Genomic DNA, 17,532 nt, shown 5'->3' with positions numbered 1-17,532 from the left:
ATTGTTGGCGGAATTGTGAGATAGTGGAAATTAGCTAGGTGTAGTCATTAATATTTTGGTTTCATATTTTTCGGAGAGCATAATCATGGGAAAAGAAGGTCAATAAATAGGAAAAATGAAAATAAATTTGAACTGCTCTACCATTGACAGGCTTTGGAGTACCATTTCATTGTATTGTCTTTATTTTTTGGCCAAATGTTTCTACAAAGAAGTTATTCATTTGGCAGTAACAAAAGAATTGCTTCCTACGAGAGGAATTTAGAGGCAGCTTAACAAATGCATAGATTCAAAGTGAATTTATGTGGTGTATGGCTACTGCAGCCAGTCCTGGTTTATTAGTAGGGTAAACAGACATAATATCGAATAAAAAATATCGACAGGACAGAATATCGAGTTTTTAATATAGGATGGACAGAATATCGAATTGCCAAAATATAGTGGTGAAGAATATCGAAAATCAGGTAAGAAATAAAATATTGATTTAAATAATATAGAAGTAAGTAATATCGACAGTCATAATATAGTTGTTAAAAATATCGATTTTTTTATAGTGTTTTAAGTGTTAGTATATGTGTTAAAAGTATGTATAAATGTTGGAATGTATGTTTGAATATTTTTAAAGTAATGAATTTTATGTTATTTAATTTTTGTGTAATTTAATTCTGTAGCGGGTTGTGGGTTAATAGGGGATTAGGGTGGGAAGTAATTTAATTATAGTACATTAATTAATAATTTTTAGGAATTATTAATTATTTTTAATTTAATTTTGCGTTTTACTTCTGTAGCGGGTTGTGGGTTTATAGGGGAATAGGGTGGGAAGTAATTTAATTGTTATTAGGTAATAATTAATTGGTATTGAAAATTAATTGGTTGTTGATTTATTATTAATTGGTAAATAATTTGTATTAATTGGTAATTAATTTGTATTCATTGTTTAATTGATAATTATGTTAATTGTATTAATTTATTATTTGTAGCGGGTTGTGGGTTTATAGGGGAATATGGTGGGAATTCATTTAATTGTAAATAATTAATTATTGAAATAAATTGTGTATATTGCTAATTAATTTATTCTTAATTAATTAATAATTGGTATTAATTTTATGTATTACTTTTTTGGTATTGAATATTAATTAGTCATTAATTAATTATTAATAGGCTATCAATTAAAAAAATATTGGTATTTATAATAAACTAATTATTAAATATTGTGTGATTTGTAATTAATTTTAATATTTTTTGGTATTAATAATTTATTTATTTTTAATAAAATATTAAATTATTATTTTCCCTACTATTGCACTCACTGTAGTGGGAATAGTCATTTTTACCCCTACGCTATCCAACGCTTTCCCTACTATTGCACTCACTGCAGTGGGAATAATAATTTTTACCCCTACGGTATCCAACGCTTTACACTACAGTTGCACTCACTGGAGTGGGAATAGTAAATTTTACCCTCCCGCTATCCAGCGCTTTCCCTACTGTTGCACTCTCTGGAGTGGGAATAGTAATTTTTACCCCTAAGCTATCCAACGCTTTCCCTACTGTTGCACTCTTTGGAGTGGGAATAGTAATTTTTACCCCTACGCTATCCAACGCTTTCTCTACTGTTGCACTCTTTGGAGTGGGAATAGTAATTTTTACCCTCCCGCTATCCAACGCTTTCCCTACTGTTGCACTCTCTGGAGTGGGAATAGTAATTTTTACCCCTACGCTATCCAACGCTTACCCTACAGTTGCACTCACTGGAGTGGGAATAGTCATTTTTACCCCTACGCTATCCAACGCTTTCCCTACTGTTGCACTCTTTGGGGTGGAAATAGTAATTTTTACCCCTACGCTATCCAACGCTTTCCCTACTGTTGCACTCTCTGGAGTGGGAATAGTAATTTTTACCCCTACGCTATCCAACGCTTTCCCTACTGTCGCACTCTTTGGAGTGGGAATAGTAATTTGTACCCCTACGCCATCTGACGTTTTCTCTACTGTTGCACTCACTGGAGTGGGAATAGTAAATTTTGCCCTCCCGCTATCCAACGCTTTCCCTACTGTTGCACTCTCTGGAGTGGGAATAGTCATTTTTAGCCCTACTCTATCTAACGCTTTCCCTAATGTTGCACTCTTTGGAGTGGGAATAGTAATTTTTACCCCTACGCTATCCAATGCTTTCCCTACTGTTGAACTCACTGGAGTGGGAATAGTAAATTTTACCCTTCCGCTATCCAACGCTTTCCCTACTGATGCACTCTCTGGAGTGTGAATATTAATTTTTACCCCTACGCTACCCAATGCTTTCCCTATTATTGCACTGTCTGGAGTGGGAATATTAACTTTTACCCTCCCGCTATCCAACGCTTTCCCTACTGTTGCACTCTCTGGAGTGGGAATAGTAATTTTTACCCTCCCGCTAGCCAACGCTTTCCCTACTATTGCACTTACTGGAGTGGTAATAGTAAATTTTACCCGCCCGCTGTCCTACGCAAAAAATATTGCATTTTTTAAATTAATATTACGTTAATATATATGTATTATTATTATTTTTTTACTTATAATAATTATTTATTATTTTTAAAGTTATTTATGTATTTTTAAGTATGTTTCAGTTAATTATATGTTTTATTTAATTAATTTTACATTAATTTTAAGACATTTAAAATAATTAGATATTGTGACTAACTATATTTATTACAACGATATTTTGGATTCTATATTTTTGTACTTACCTGTTTGGAGATAGGGCTTAGATATTTTGGCATTCTATATTTTTTCTTCGATATTTTGGCAATTCGATATTCTCCTTCTCGATATTTTGTCAGTGATCCACTAGTAGATGGCAATATGTCATCTAGGACTTGAATTTTATATTTTCTGTTTATAAGTATTGGCTTAAATAAATTAATGCAAAATGACACCTCTGAAAGGCCGATCGGGATGAGAGTGTCACATCACATACAAAAAACTGATTTTTTTTGCTTTCCCAAACGATGCTTCCATTGCTGTGATGTTATTCCTCACTGCAAGCCACAATAAGTGTGGCTAAGAGATCTGAAACAATCATTATGTTGTAGTTATTTTTCAATGTTAAGCATAAGGGCGGGTCTAATTGACCATAATTTCTTCGATCATGACAGGGTGACTTCTACCACATGGCCAAGCCTTAGCAGGTGTTTTGCAAATACCATCATATCTCACAATGTAACTCACCTACTTTCTACATGCAACATTCACTCAGTGTGCCAGTGGTAACACCAGTAAGTCCCCTATCACAATTTCTCTGATAACCTGTTTACCTCAAGCACTTAGGTGCCGATTCCGATCCTGTAAAACCCGGGTATGAACCGTCGGATGGAGCGTTTTCTCCGTCCGACTCGTACCCGGGAAAAACACCTTACAAACCCGCAAGTACGATTCATACAGAAACACCATTTCCGTACGATTCGTAAAAAACACCGACCGGATAAAATATACCCACAATTCGGATCCGGGACACCGTGGACGTGACGTTCGGACGGAGTCAGGCAGCGTTTCACGAACCAGCAAGTACGATCCGTGCCCACGTCACTCCGCACGGATTATATTTTACGGCAGCCAAAAACTGCCGGGAAATCAGGACGACGCGCAGATGGAGCACCTGTACGCGACGGACAGCCATGGACCCCAACCTACGTGTCATCCCGGCCCTCATAGCAGTCCACCTGGTGTACAGGAACTGACGCAGACGCTGCAGAAGGTCAGATCAACACCCAGGGGCAAAGGGGGGGGCAGGGGCAGGAAACATAACCCCCACCCAAGTTAAAAATCATACATGCCCTGTACATACCTGACCCCCAGGGCCTGGTCACTTCGGGGGGCGGGGGCGTCTCCACCAAGGCCTGCATCCGCCACAATGGAAGTCGACATGGACGCGAACTGGCAACACAACAATTGTGGTACGCACCGTACCCACGCCTTAAGAGCATGGGTACGGGTCGTACCACGCCCACCCCTACTTCACCCCAACAATTGCGGTACAGCCCGTACCCATGCATTTGGGATGTGGGTACAGGGCGTACCGCCATTGTTGGGGTGATGTAGGGGTGGGCGTGGTACGACCCGTACCCACGCTCTTAAGGCGTGGGTATGGGCCGTGTCCCTACGTCACCCCAACAATGGTGGTACGGCCCGTACCCATGTCCCAAAGGCATGGGTATGGGCCGTACCGCCATTGTTGGGGTGACGTAGGGGTGAGCGTGGTACGACCCGTACCCACGCTCTTAAGGCGTGGGTACGGGCCGTTCCCCTACATCACCCCAACAATGGCGGTACGGCCTGTACCCACGTCCCAAAGGCATGGGTACGGGCCGTACCGCCATTGTTGGCGTGACGTAGGGGTGTGCGTGGTACGACCCGTACCCATGCCTTTGGGACATGGGTACGGGCCGTACTGCCATTGTTGGGGTGACGTAGGGGTACGGCCCATACCCATCCCTTAAGGACGTGGGTACGGGTCGTACCACGCCAGTGGACAGACACATAGGGGTGTGTGGCCATCAGCACCAGCAGTGCCCAGACATATGAGGGGTGGGTGCAGAGTCCTCCCAGCAGTGCCCAGACATAGGAGGGATGGGTGCAGAGCCCTCCCAGCAGTGCCCAGACATAGGAGGGGTGGGTGCAGAGTCCTCCCAGCAGTGCCCAGACACAGGAGGGGTGGGTGCAGAGTCCTCCCAGCAGTGCCCAGACACAGGAGGGGTGGGTGCAGAGTCCTCGCAGCAGTGCCCAGACATAGGAGGGGTGGTTGCAGAGTCCTCCCAGCAGTGCCCAGACACAGGAGGGGTGGGTGCAGAGTCCTCCGAGCAGTGCCCAGACATAGTAGGGGTGGGTGCAGAGTCCTCCCAGCAGTGCCCAGACACAGGAGGGGTGGGTGCCTATCACTCCCAGCAGTGCCCAGACATAGGAGGGGTGGGTGCCCATCACTCCCAGCAGTGCACAGACACATGAGGGGTGGGTGCAGAGTCCTCCCAGCAGTGCCCAGACATAGAAGGGGTGGGTGAAGAGTCCTCCCAGCAGTGCCCAGACATAGGAGGGGTGGGTCCAGAGTCCTCCCAGCAGTGCCCAGACACAGGAGGGGTGGGTGCAGAGTCCTCCCAGCAGTGCCCAGACATAGGAGGGGTGGGTGCAGAGTCCTCCCAGCAGTGCCCAGACACAGGAGGGGTGGGTGCCTATCACTCCCAGCAGTGCCTAGACATAGGAGGGGTGGGTGCCTATCACTCCCAGCAGTGCACAGACACATGAGGGGTGGGTGCAGAGTCCTCCCAGCAGTGCCCAGACATAGGAGGGGTGGATGCAGAGTCCTCCCAGCAGTGCCCAGACATAGGAGGGGTGGGTGCAGAGTCCTCCCAGCAGTGCCCAGACATAGGAGGGGTGGGTGCAGAGTCCTCCCAGCAGTGCCCAGACACAGGAGGGGGGGTGCAGAGTCCTCCCAGCAGTACCCAGACATAGGAGGGGTGGGTGCAGAGTCCTCCCAGCAGTGCCCAGACATAGGAGGGGTGGGTGCAGAGTCCTCCCAGCAGTACCCAGACACAGGAGGGGTGGGTGCAGAGTCCTCCCAGCAGTGCCCAGACACAGGAGGGGTGGGTGCAGAGTCCTCCCAGCAGTGCCCAGACACAGTAGGGGTGGGTGCCTATCACTCCCAGCAGTGCCCAGACATAGGAGGGGTGGGTGCAGAGTCCTCCCAGCAGTGCCCAGACATAGGAGGGGTGGGTGCAGAGTCCTCCCAGCAGTGCCCAGACACAGGAGGGGTGGGTGCCTATCACTCCCAGCAGTGCCCAGACATAAGAGGGGTGGGTGCCTATCACTCCCAGGAGTGCACAGACACATGAGGGGTGGGTGCAGAGTCCTCCCAGCAGTGCCCAGACATAGGAGGGGTGGGTGCAGAGTCCTCCCAGCAGTGCCCAGACATAGGAGGGGTGGGTGCAGAGTCCTCCCAGCAGTGCCCAGACACAGGAGGGGTGGGTGCCTATCACTCCCAGCAGTGCCCAGACATAGGAGGGGTTGGAGCAGAGTCCTCCCAGCAGTGCCCAGACATAGGAGGGGTGGGTGCAGAGTCCTCCCAGCAGTGCCCAGACACAGGAGGGGTGGGTGCAGAGTCCTCCCAGCAGTGCCCAGACATAGGAGGGGTGGGTGCAGAGTCCTCCCAGCAGTGCCTAGACATAGGAGGGGTGGGTGCAGAGTCCTCCCAGCAGTGCCCAGACACAGGAGGGGTGGGTGCAGAGTCCTCCCAGCAGTGGACAGAGACATGGTGGTGTGTACACCATCCTACAATTAGCAAAACTCCATGGGTGCATGAAGGCATACACAAAGTGCGACTATATTGAGAGTGGCATGCCAACACATCACTGACAGCAGTGTCCTACTCCCATGAGGGTGGATGTCCATCCCCCACTGCATGACACACCACATGTGGGTGTGATGACAAATGACACATGCTTACCCACCCCTGGCGCTAGTAGCACAATACACACACTGAGAGCATGCAACAAGACTGTATATTCATGTGCCACCCTACTAAACTAAGAGACCCAAAGGGAACACACACTGTCACGCACATTCCAGGACTGATAGGAATGTACAGGTGCTGGGGCAGCCAACAAGTTTTTGCCTCCCATGGAAGGAAAAGGGTGGAGTACCCACAGATACAATGCCCACAATTGTCAGACAGGTGCCCAAAGACCCTGCAGAACACGTAACACATGTGTGCGAGGCTGGGAGTACACACATGCATAGTGCGTAAAAGGGAACATGTCCACATTAAGTCATGTCAATATACTCCATACAAAAGTACAGTGACCACCAAGGATGCCACAAATGATGCAGGTGGAGACATTGCTGAGCATGCATGGCCAAAGTTGAAGGGATCCGTCACACACCCAGGAAATGTAGACAGAGCTCAGCTCAACAATTGTGAAACACCCTGCAGGGAAGATGTCAGGGTCCACAGAGGAAGGAACACACCTTGGGACAATGTCACCATACAGTAAGAGCTTACATGACCAAAGATTATTTGCAGATACCTTCTGATGGCACACAGATACCAGGGTCCACCCCATGAGCAGCACACTACAACATTTCCCAGACACCTAGCACATTATCACCACCCCAAATCATGGAGCAGCACCATCAACAGCAAGACCAGAAAAGCATTCATGTGCAAATGAAAACCAAAATGCTTTATTCAGCATAAAAAATTATAGCAAAAGAAATGTCCACTATATACAGGGCCCATAGGCCAGGCCATGTGCGAAGTCCTGGTGGGGGACACTTTGGGACACGTCTCCCCTAGCTTGCCTGTACAGTTCACTCTTCCATATCATCCACAGAATGGGGGGAATCATGTGGGGGGGAAGGACCAGGCACCGCAGGGACAGGAGGGGCAAGGGTAGGTGTTGTGGGTGCAGGGACGGACGACTCCACCACAAGGGGTGGGGCAGCGCCAAAGGTGGTGGTTAGCAGGGTGCTGCAAACGGTTGCAAGCTCTTCCAGCATCTCCCTAGCACCCGAAGGAACCACAGGCCCCAAGGAGGGGGTGGGTCAGAGGGATGGGTTGCAGCGCTACTGGGGGAGGGTGAGGACAGGGGGGGGACTCAACTACCCTGGCCGGGCACTGCCTCCACCGCTCGCGGGGTGGTGCCACACTGGGGCTGAGGGACACACTGGCCACGAAGGACTCTTTATCTGACAGTTGGCCAGGAGAGCTAAGGGGAGTTTTTATGGAGGAAGTGGGTCATGAGGACTGTGGACTCCCACTGTGGCTGCATGTCTGCCGTTTGCCCCCCAACCCAGTGGGTGTGCCTACTTCCCCCTGTGTGTGCGTGACTAGAGGAGTGCGCTTGGCCTTCCCTGGTGGTGTGCTGCCTGTGTCTGGTGGGGTGCGTGCATGGGGACATCTGGGTGTGCGTGGGACAGGCATGGGAGTGGGAAGTGTGGATGCTGCAGGGGTAGGGGGGACGAAGCGCTGCTGGAGATCCACTGCTGCAGTCAGTGACGAGTCTATGAACCTCAGCAACATCCGTTGGTCAGACATCGCTGCTGACATGCCCTCCATGTACGACACCATCTGTGTCAGCAGTCTGGTGTGGCCATGGAGGACATTAAGCAGCGATGTCTGACCAACCTCCAACTGCCGCAGGATGTCCACAGACTCGGCATTGACGGCAGCAGGGGAGACAGGGGCAGGGGGTGCGGTGCCTGGCACGAAGGAGACATGTTGTCGCCTAGCACAGAAGGAAGGGACCCGAGCAAGTTGGAGGCCGGTGATGGGAATGGAGGGGGCGGCGAGAGATGGAGTGCTGCTTTCAGCTCTGGGAGCAGCCTCCGCCCCCTCTGGGAGCTCAGCCTCAGACCCGTCAGCGTCATAGTCGGTGGTGGGACTGGACAGGTCCTCCGCCTCACTCCCCTCGGCCTCCGTGCCACTCGCTGCGCAAGACTCGCCAGCAGTGATGGCACCGGTGCTGGAACCCTCCTCAAGGTCCGTGCCAGTGTCTCCATCGGTTTCCCCTGACAATGCTGTGGGCAAGGTGAAGAGACAGGAAATAATCAGACACCTGTATACATATGACACATGATTCAAAACTACATAGGTCACAGTGCATAGCATGAAAAGCAACATTAGTAACATCTACAATACTACGCACATGTGTAGGCCCTGCACCACACAGTGGGTTGACCCACCATGCCACTGAGAAACAATGGAGAGCATGACACAACAGCAAATAACTTGATGTCAAATGAGACAGAGGAGCTAGTGTCTGGGGACAGTCGAGCACAGCATCTGGACCACACATCATTGCCAAAAAAGGGATGAGCAGGAACCATGTCTGTTAACTTTTGGCACATGCATGCTTAGCAAATACATTAAACCATGCCCAACATGACTGGGTCACTGCATGTTGAGTGTATGTCCAGACAATCATCACACACAGGCCAGACCTGGCAAAGAGACATACGGTTTGGACATGTAGGCCTTGCCTGCACAAACACCCCCCTACCTGAGACAATGTGATTGAGACAGAGGAAGTACTTACACCTCGTACTCGGGGATTAAAAAAATGCCCTACAATAAATCCTGATTGTACACGAACTACCCCTCGTGCGCCTGACCACACATTTATTGAAAAACAACCATCAGCAGATAGTTGTACCAAGACACACAGGCACTGGCCACTGTGAGTATGCACAAGCCAAATTGGGTCACCCTGTCAAGTGGATACATGTAGCACACTTAACGTCAATACAAATGAGGCCAGGGTACAATGCCACAGAGCCCAACCTATGCTGAAGACACAGAGAATGTCCACATTGTTGGCTGACACACATGATACCTAGGAAAAGGTGCCCCAGGGGACTGTAGTGGCCACACTCCTCCATGGTCCTGTATGGATATGACTGCAACAGAAGCGACTGTCCCTGCACTATGCATATCTCACACTCATGCACATCATGTCTGAGGGCACAACATTGGTCATTCATGCTGTAAGGCAGTACACAATTTATGACACACTCCTATATTGGGACTCAGCAGCAGTGCCAACTAACATGGACCCCACAATGACTGAACTGGCCAGGGCATAGGCAAGCCCACAACACATGTAACACACCACCCCCACACATGATGTTGCAAGCATTGGGCACTTGGATTAACTGCCAGCCTAGGTAACCTTGTGCAAGAGTGACTACCCACAGACCCGGGAACACATGTCAAGGAGGGGAAGGGAGGAAGAACAGCACGTGTTGACTTTGTGGAACAGGATATGCACTGCACATATAAACCCTGGCAGTGTATCCATGCGACTGCGCACTTCCAAAAGCTGGTGACACACAACAAACACACATGTACCTACCCCCTTCCTGCTACCCCCTTCCTGCTGCTGCTTCTCCAGTAACCGCCTATCCAAGTCAGGGAAGACCACCGCCAGCACACGCTTCATGATGTGGGTCAGGCGCCGGCGCCCACAGTTCTCCTTCCCTTCTGGTGAGTCCCCCAGCAGGACCCGGGTGATCCTCCTGGTGCAGCACCGGATATCCTGCCAGCGCTTCCTCACCTGGGCCAGGCGCCGCTTCCAACCCTCCACCGACCTCACGGCAATGACGGCTTGCCTCCAAATCTCCCCCTTGGCATAGGCACCTACCTGTGAGGATGACAAAGTGAGATAACTTAAATATACATGCTGCATGTCACAGAGACACACATTAGAACAATTTGGCTGGTTTGAACAGGGCATAATATGCAGCAGACTCATTGCACCTTTGTCATAGGGACATTATCCTCTGGGGAAGGCAAAATGCACTACGTGGCATTGAAAGTACACAGGTGGAATGAGGGGTGCGACACAATCAATGATCATGGCTCACACTGTGCATCACAAGCTACACCAGGATTATGTACAGCACCTCACATCAGTCACATGCCCCAGGCCACTGACGAAACCTCAGCAGAGTACACAGACACACACAGGCACAGGACAATCACCTGCCATTGGCGGGTACAAACCTCACTCTGCACATGTGCCACTTGACTGGGGGGTGTCACAGGTGTTGGGCTAGCCCAGCACGTCAGACACACAGCACTGCTCCCTGCTCACATCAGATGGGTAGGGTATATGCATCCCTCATGCATCTGGGCTGCAACACTCCACATAGACACTCACCCACATGACAGGGGACTTACACACACACCAATGTCCAGGGGACGAACACATAATTTGGACACTCTCACCACAGGTACACTCAACTCACACACAACTGTGGGTACAGTCACCTGTCACACTGGGGGGAACACAGAATCACATCAGGGCTGTAGAAACATCATTCCCAAGAGGATTAGCCAGGCTGAATGTGGCATGCACCATGCAGTGATTGTCACAGTAAGCACTATGCAAATGAGGAGTGCAGACATGCACTACAGCATGCTCTGCATGGGAGACATGAGGCATTCCCCCCGCGGGACCCATTCTAAACAACATTGTCTGTCACACCTGGACACAATGCCAGAAGTGACAGTCACAAAAAAGGGGCACAGTCTAAGCTAGTGGAGTCAGCACTCACCTGCTCCCCTGGTCTCCCATACAGGCTGGGGTACTGTGGCAGGATGACATCCAGCAAAGCCACATTCTCCTCCAGGGTGAATGGTTGGGCCCTCTCCATAGACCTGGATATGGTGCCAGAGGAATCACGAGCAGCAGCAGTGGTGTGGAATGAAAGGTTGTGCAGGCAAGTGCTCTCTCATGGGACCTGGCTGCCTTATATTTGCCTTGCTGGCCTGTTTCATTTACAGGAGTATAGAGTGATTGGTCAATCTCATTTGCATCCTACGTTTCCTCCAATCCCTTTAAACCTACCCCAGTGAGGGGCTTTGCATGGTTTAAAAATTGAGCATGATGTCAAGTCAACAACCACTTTGCAACATAGTATATTGTCTCCAACCGACTCTTGCTCTACACAGGTACGGTGCGTTCCACGCCCCTAGGGCACCACTACTCCAGTGATACGGTCCGTACATGCATGTGTAGGGTCCGTATCACTATGGTTGTGTTGCCGTAGGCGTACGCCATAGGGATGCGGTCCGTACACGTGTGTGTAGGGTCCGTATCACTATGGTTGTGTTGGCGTAGGCGTACGCCATAGGGATATGGTTCGTACACGCGTGTGTAGGGTCTGTATCACTATGGCTGTGTTGGCGTAGGTGTACGCCATAGGGATACGGTCCGTACACGCGTGTGTACGGACCCTACACATGCGTGTATGGACCATATCCCTATGGCGTACGCCTACGCCAACACAACCATAGTGATACGGACCCTACACACGCGTGTACAGACCGTATCCCTATGGCATACGCCTACGGCAACACAACCATAGTGATACGGACCCTACACACGTGTATACGGACCGTATCCCTATGGCGTACGCCTACGGCAACACAACCATAGTGATACAGACCCTACACACGCGTGTACGGACCTTTTCCCTATGGCGTACGCCAACGGCAACACAACCATAGTGATACGGACCCTACACACGCGTGTACAGACCGTATCCCTATGGCGAACGCCTATGCCAACACAACCATAGTGATACGGACCCTACACACGCGTGTACAGACCGTATCCCTATGGCGTACGCCTACGGCAACACAACTATAGTGATACGGACCCTACACACGCCCTCAGAGCGTGTGTACGGTGCGTTTCACACCTTACACTGGTGACAGGCGGCACACAGAAAGGAATTGAGCTGTCATACTTGGCCAAGGCTGGACATCAAGTCATTGTCAGTGCAGTCCTACATGTCTCAGGCCTAGGTGTGTCAGGCTGTGATGTGGCACATATCTCCTCATGTTTGAACCCAATAGATGTGTGATGAGCTCTGTACACATGTCATGTGTGATGGTGCACTATGTGCCACACATCCCCTTCACAGCTTTGACATGTGTGCATGTAGTACAGACTTGTTGAGCAATGCGTCACTGGCATGGCACAGTCGCCAACACCCGCAACTGTCCCTTGATGCCAGGTACACAGATAAGTACACCTGACATGTGCCTACCGGCGTTGCACGATGTGAGTATGTCATGTGTGTATCATGTGTTCCCATAAGCTTGCTGTTGGTGTTCTGTCAAATGCATCTGCAGTTGCTGCATCCAACATGTGCCTGTGTGTAGATGGGCATGGCACACTATTATGCACACCAGGACACATGTGGAATCAGACGTAACGTGTGTATGTATGCATCGAACATGGACTTGCGAGACAAGGACATATTTGCGTAGTATCAATGTATGTGTGATCAGTCTTGACATGTACCCCTTCATGGCAAGGTGTGTGGTCTGTCCTTTTTTCAGGGACATGTGACCTGTGCCTCTAGTGTTCCGCAACCTGTCTGTATGATAAGCATCCTTCTTCTGCACATATGTGGATGTCTTTCACTCCTGTAATGCGTCTGCCTGTTCACTTACACTGGCCCACAGCTAGTTTCATGCCATGTCATGTTGAGCTAGAGAATCCACGTTTGTAGCTGGCTCTTGGTAGGAGTGTCACCTGCCTAGCATACGTGTCCAGGATATATTGCACAGACCTGACTCTGTATGTAGCATATGTGTATTGGTTGTTTAACATGTGCTCAGTACATTGGCATTGTTGTTTTACTATACTCACTCTTCGCTGTCCCTTCCAAATTACTGCAGGGCTCCGCCTCTCCCCCAACCAATGCCAGACTTGGCTGCCCTGAGGGAACGTGACTGTATACGCCGCTACCGCTTCACCCAACGGTTGATTGAGAACTTGACAGCAAGGCTGGCACCACACCTCCAACCGCTACACAGGTATCCTACTGCACTGACACCCATGATGAACGTGATGCCAGCCCTACATTTCTTTGCCACTGGTACATTTCAATATAGCATAGCTCATGTTGGTGGCATGTCCCAGACCATGTTCAGCCGTGTCCTGCATGATTTTTTAGAGGCCATGTTGGTTCACCTGGATGAGTTTATTAATTTCCCAACTCCGGAGCAGTTGACAGGTGTCAAGGGTGACTTCTATGCTCTGGGAGGGATGCCCCATGTCATTGGGTCTATTGATGGGACACATGTGGATTTGGTACCACCACAGGCACAGGAGGTAGCCTTTCGTAATCGCAAACATTACCACTCCATTAATGCCCTTGTGGTGTGTCTTGCTAACATGGTGATTTCCCATGTCTGTGCTCGTTTTCCAGGATCTGCACACGATGCCTACATCATGAGGCGTAGCAGGGTGCCTGGAATGATGCTGCAGCTGCGCAACGAACGAGCATGTCTTGTTGGTGGGTATACTCTGTTAGTCCTGTATTTAGTGTCATCTTTCTGTCTTACTGCTTCTCCTGACCCACTTCTGTTCCATGATGTTTCCATGTAGGGGGCTCTGGCTATCCCAACATGCCATGGCTGATCACGCCTCTCCGCAACCCCAGAACGGCTGCCGATCACCGGTACAACAACGCCCATGGGCAGACCAGGCTAGTGATAGAGAGGACCTTTGGCCTCCTGAAGAGCCGATTCCGGTGCCTCCACAAGACCGGCGGCGCACTCCCATATGCACCGGTGAAGGTCTGCAAAATCTTCCTCATGTGCTGCATGCTGCACAACATGGCAGTGGAGAAGGCTGTGCCACTCATCCTGGACCCGGATGAGCAGGAACATCCACGCATGGAGGATGAGGGGCTTGGTGACGAGGCAAGTGATGTTGAGGAGGAGGAGGAAGAGGACATCCGGAGTCGGCTCATACGCAACTTCTTTGCTTAGTGGTGAGTTGCAGTGTCTGAGTGTGCACGCATTGAGCCTTGTGTGGCATGTGTTGCAATGTGTGGGTCCATCTGCATGTATGGCAAGTGAGTCAGAGGTGTGTTTGGATGTGTCACTCGAGTGATGGTGTAATAAAAGATTGTCTTTCCTGAGACACTATTTTCACCTAGCATGTTGACAACCTTATATGTGTCGAGTACATGCCCATGCATGCGGATGTGCTTCTTTTGGCTCACTTCTTGTGTGTCTCTCATCCCCAGGTATTTGCGCATGCTGTCTGCTGGTGGCATTGTTGTGCTCCTGCTATTCCTCATGAATACAGCAACGTGTGCTGAATCAGCGTAACATGCACGGACATGTCGAAAATTCACCTTAGGGTAAGGGATGCAGCACGGCTTTTTGGGTGTGCTATTTGTTTGGAATGTGTGTGCACTGCTCCTGTTCATGTTTGGTTACTTTGCATACATGTAGAATCACCATGGGGCACATGACATGGAGCTGGATTCACCTGAATTGAAAGTCACACTTGGTGACAGGCATCTGTAATGTGATTGTGGATTGTGATGAAGGCATCAATGTGTGTAACACTGCCCTCGGAAACATACGGGATGCACCGGGTTGACATAATGTGGGACATCCCCATTAGAGGCTCAATGGCGAATAGCAGCCTCTCCGTGAGCAGCATGGGGTGTTTGCCTCAAACCCGTCACTTGTGTGCCAGTTCTATGGATTTCCTGCATCTGTGGTGCAAAGGGGGTGCCAGTGTAGGTCCCACATGTTCATCCACATGACCTGTGCATCTGTTAATATAGATGCATTTGCCCTCCAGCTAACATGACTAATAAAGGTGTCCCTCCGCCTCCAAGGTGCCTCATCTCTGTCAATGCAGGTCTCTTGCCACTGTGCATGCGCCATCTCTGGCATAGTTATCACAGATTGTGCATATGAGTCTATGTGTAGAGTAGCAAGATGCAAGCTGTTTGTCAGGGATTATGATATGTATTGTGCATGATGTACTTGGATGTGTAGGTATTTTGGCATCTCAGTCCCCACAACGGCCACTTTGCTGCATGTGCATCCATTGCTGTGTGTGTGCCATGTTGACCCAGACACTCCTTCCTTATCATACACCTTTAGCAGTAGTCCTTTCTGACATGCTTGTGTTTGTGTGCAACTTGTGGCATGGTTTTCAGGACATGGCGCCTGCTGCTGCAGGCCCTGCAGCAAGGGCACACAGAGTTTCTATATTTGGCCTCACACACACGCCTCTAAGACGCACCCCCCTTCCTCCCTCCACCCATTCATTTTGGTGTAATCTGCTTGTGTGAGACACAGTTGCGGTGGCAAAGGCTAGACCGTCTGCACATGCTACGTGCACATTGCACGTGCCTCATGTCCTTGCATGTGCCTCATCACTCTACACCATGATGTTGAGGCCACCCACCAAGCAATGACCATCCAATACATCTGTTGCATGCACTCATCGCCCACACAACACCTTTGCATAATGAGTGTGCAACTTCAACTGCCTACACAGCGCTGGCACGCCTTCCAGGCTCTGTCACACCAACCAGGTCATGTCCCTCCTACTCCCCACCGGCTCTGTACCCCAACAAGGCCATGGGAGTGGTACTCCAGGCATCTGCATGTAGTATGGTGTCGTTGTGGGACACATGGCACAGGTATCATGTCTCAGCGTGTCAGTCTACAATGTGTCCAGGATCCCCCTCTACACCATGACATGCGCACTGCATCTCATCATCATCTGGTGTCCCATTGACAGCCAGGTGCTCCTCACCCCCCCCAAAGACGCAGTCCTTGCCAGTTCTCATATTGAATCATGCATGGTATCCATTGGCAGATGGCTGAAAGCGGCCACCTGATGCTGGACTTGTACACAACTGAGGTGTACATCTGCGGATTGTCCCCTTAAAGCTGGGTCAACTGCTTGTGTCCCACCCGCAAGGGCCCTGCACAGGCACACAGTGTCCACGCACACGAGCTGGTGTGCATCATGGATTGCTTGCTCACATGTGCTATGCTGATCACCAGCATCTGTACCTCAGGCTTCAGCACACTCTGCATTATGCACAAGATCCACAGTTCGATCCACCTCAAGGCAAGACAGACCATCCCCCAGGTCAACTACAACATCCGTGTCTAATCCTACCCTGAACTCTACGGAGAAGTACGTTACAACTCCCATGATACTTGTCCACATCCAGGGTGCATCTGCACAGCTCTGCTTCAACATCTGGCGACCCAGCCACATCACCGTCCAACAGAGATAGATGCAATGGATCACTGTCAGTTGCAGGATGACCTTCACAATCCACGCCCACACTCAGGATGCAGCCCACGACCACAACCCTAACACAACCTTGTGGCACTGTCATCCAAGACCCCATTGTGCCATCTCCATGCATCCAACCTTGGCCTGGCCACCATTCTCCACATCCACCTGACTCCAGCATGCAGGACATAGTTCTCCCACCTGGCTACACATACCTGGGACTCCCACCCCAGGACACTCCACATGATCCCTGACCTATGCGCATGACTGTTGCTCTTCGAAATAGGTCTGTTCGCACAGTTGTGCAGGCACCCCCTCAGCTGGTTGGGCCCATCATGGGTGAGTATGGTGCTCCATGTCTGTATTGGATGATACATTGTGACCCATGTGTGTCCTCTGCCAGACTCAGACCCCAGGGTATGCATGGTTGGAGTTACTTAAAAACTCAGGCATGGTTTGACTTTCCAACACACACATGTTTTGGAATAATACAAAATGACGGCATCATCTCGTGATTTTTATGATTTTTATTAGTGGTGGGGTACGTGTTTGGGGGGGATGTAAAGAGGTGCTCGCCGGGTGTCTGTAATCCAAAGTTCACAGGGGGAGTTGTGATCCTTGCCATTGGAAGTCATCAGAGTCCATGCCACAGTCTTTGTCAACGTTGGTCAGACAGTGACCAGCAAGTCCATGTGGCAGAGAATGTCATTGGATGAGGTGCTGCTGTTGCGCCAGAGGGCCAGGTGCCAAGCCAGGTGACCTGGGAGATTTTGATGTTCCGCTGACTCTCACGGTCTTTTGCGTGGACGACCCACCTTCCTGGGGGGACCCTCAGAAGCAGGCTGTGACGATGACTGTGATGCTCCATCGGATGAATCCTCCTCCTCCTGATCCCTCCCTGTGGCCTGGTGGCACAGGGAGG

Source organism: Triturus cristatus, chromosome 5_2 (assembly GCF_964204655.1).
Source record: "Triturus cristatus chromosome 5_2, aTriCri1.1, whole genome shotgun sequence".
In the NCBI taxonomy this organism is placed as follows: Eukaryota; Metazoa; Chordata; class Amphibia; order Caudata; family Salamandridae; genus Triturus; species Triturus cristatus.
The sequence above is the reverse complement of the archived record's forward strand: the minus strand, read 5'-3'. Positions refer to the sequence as shown.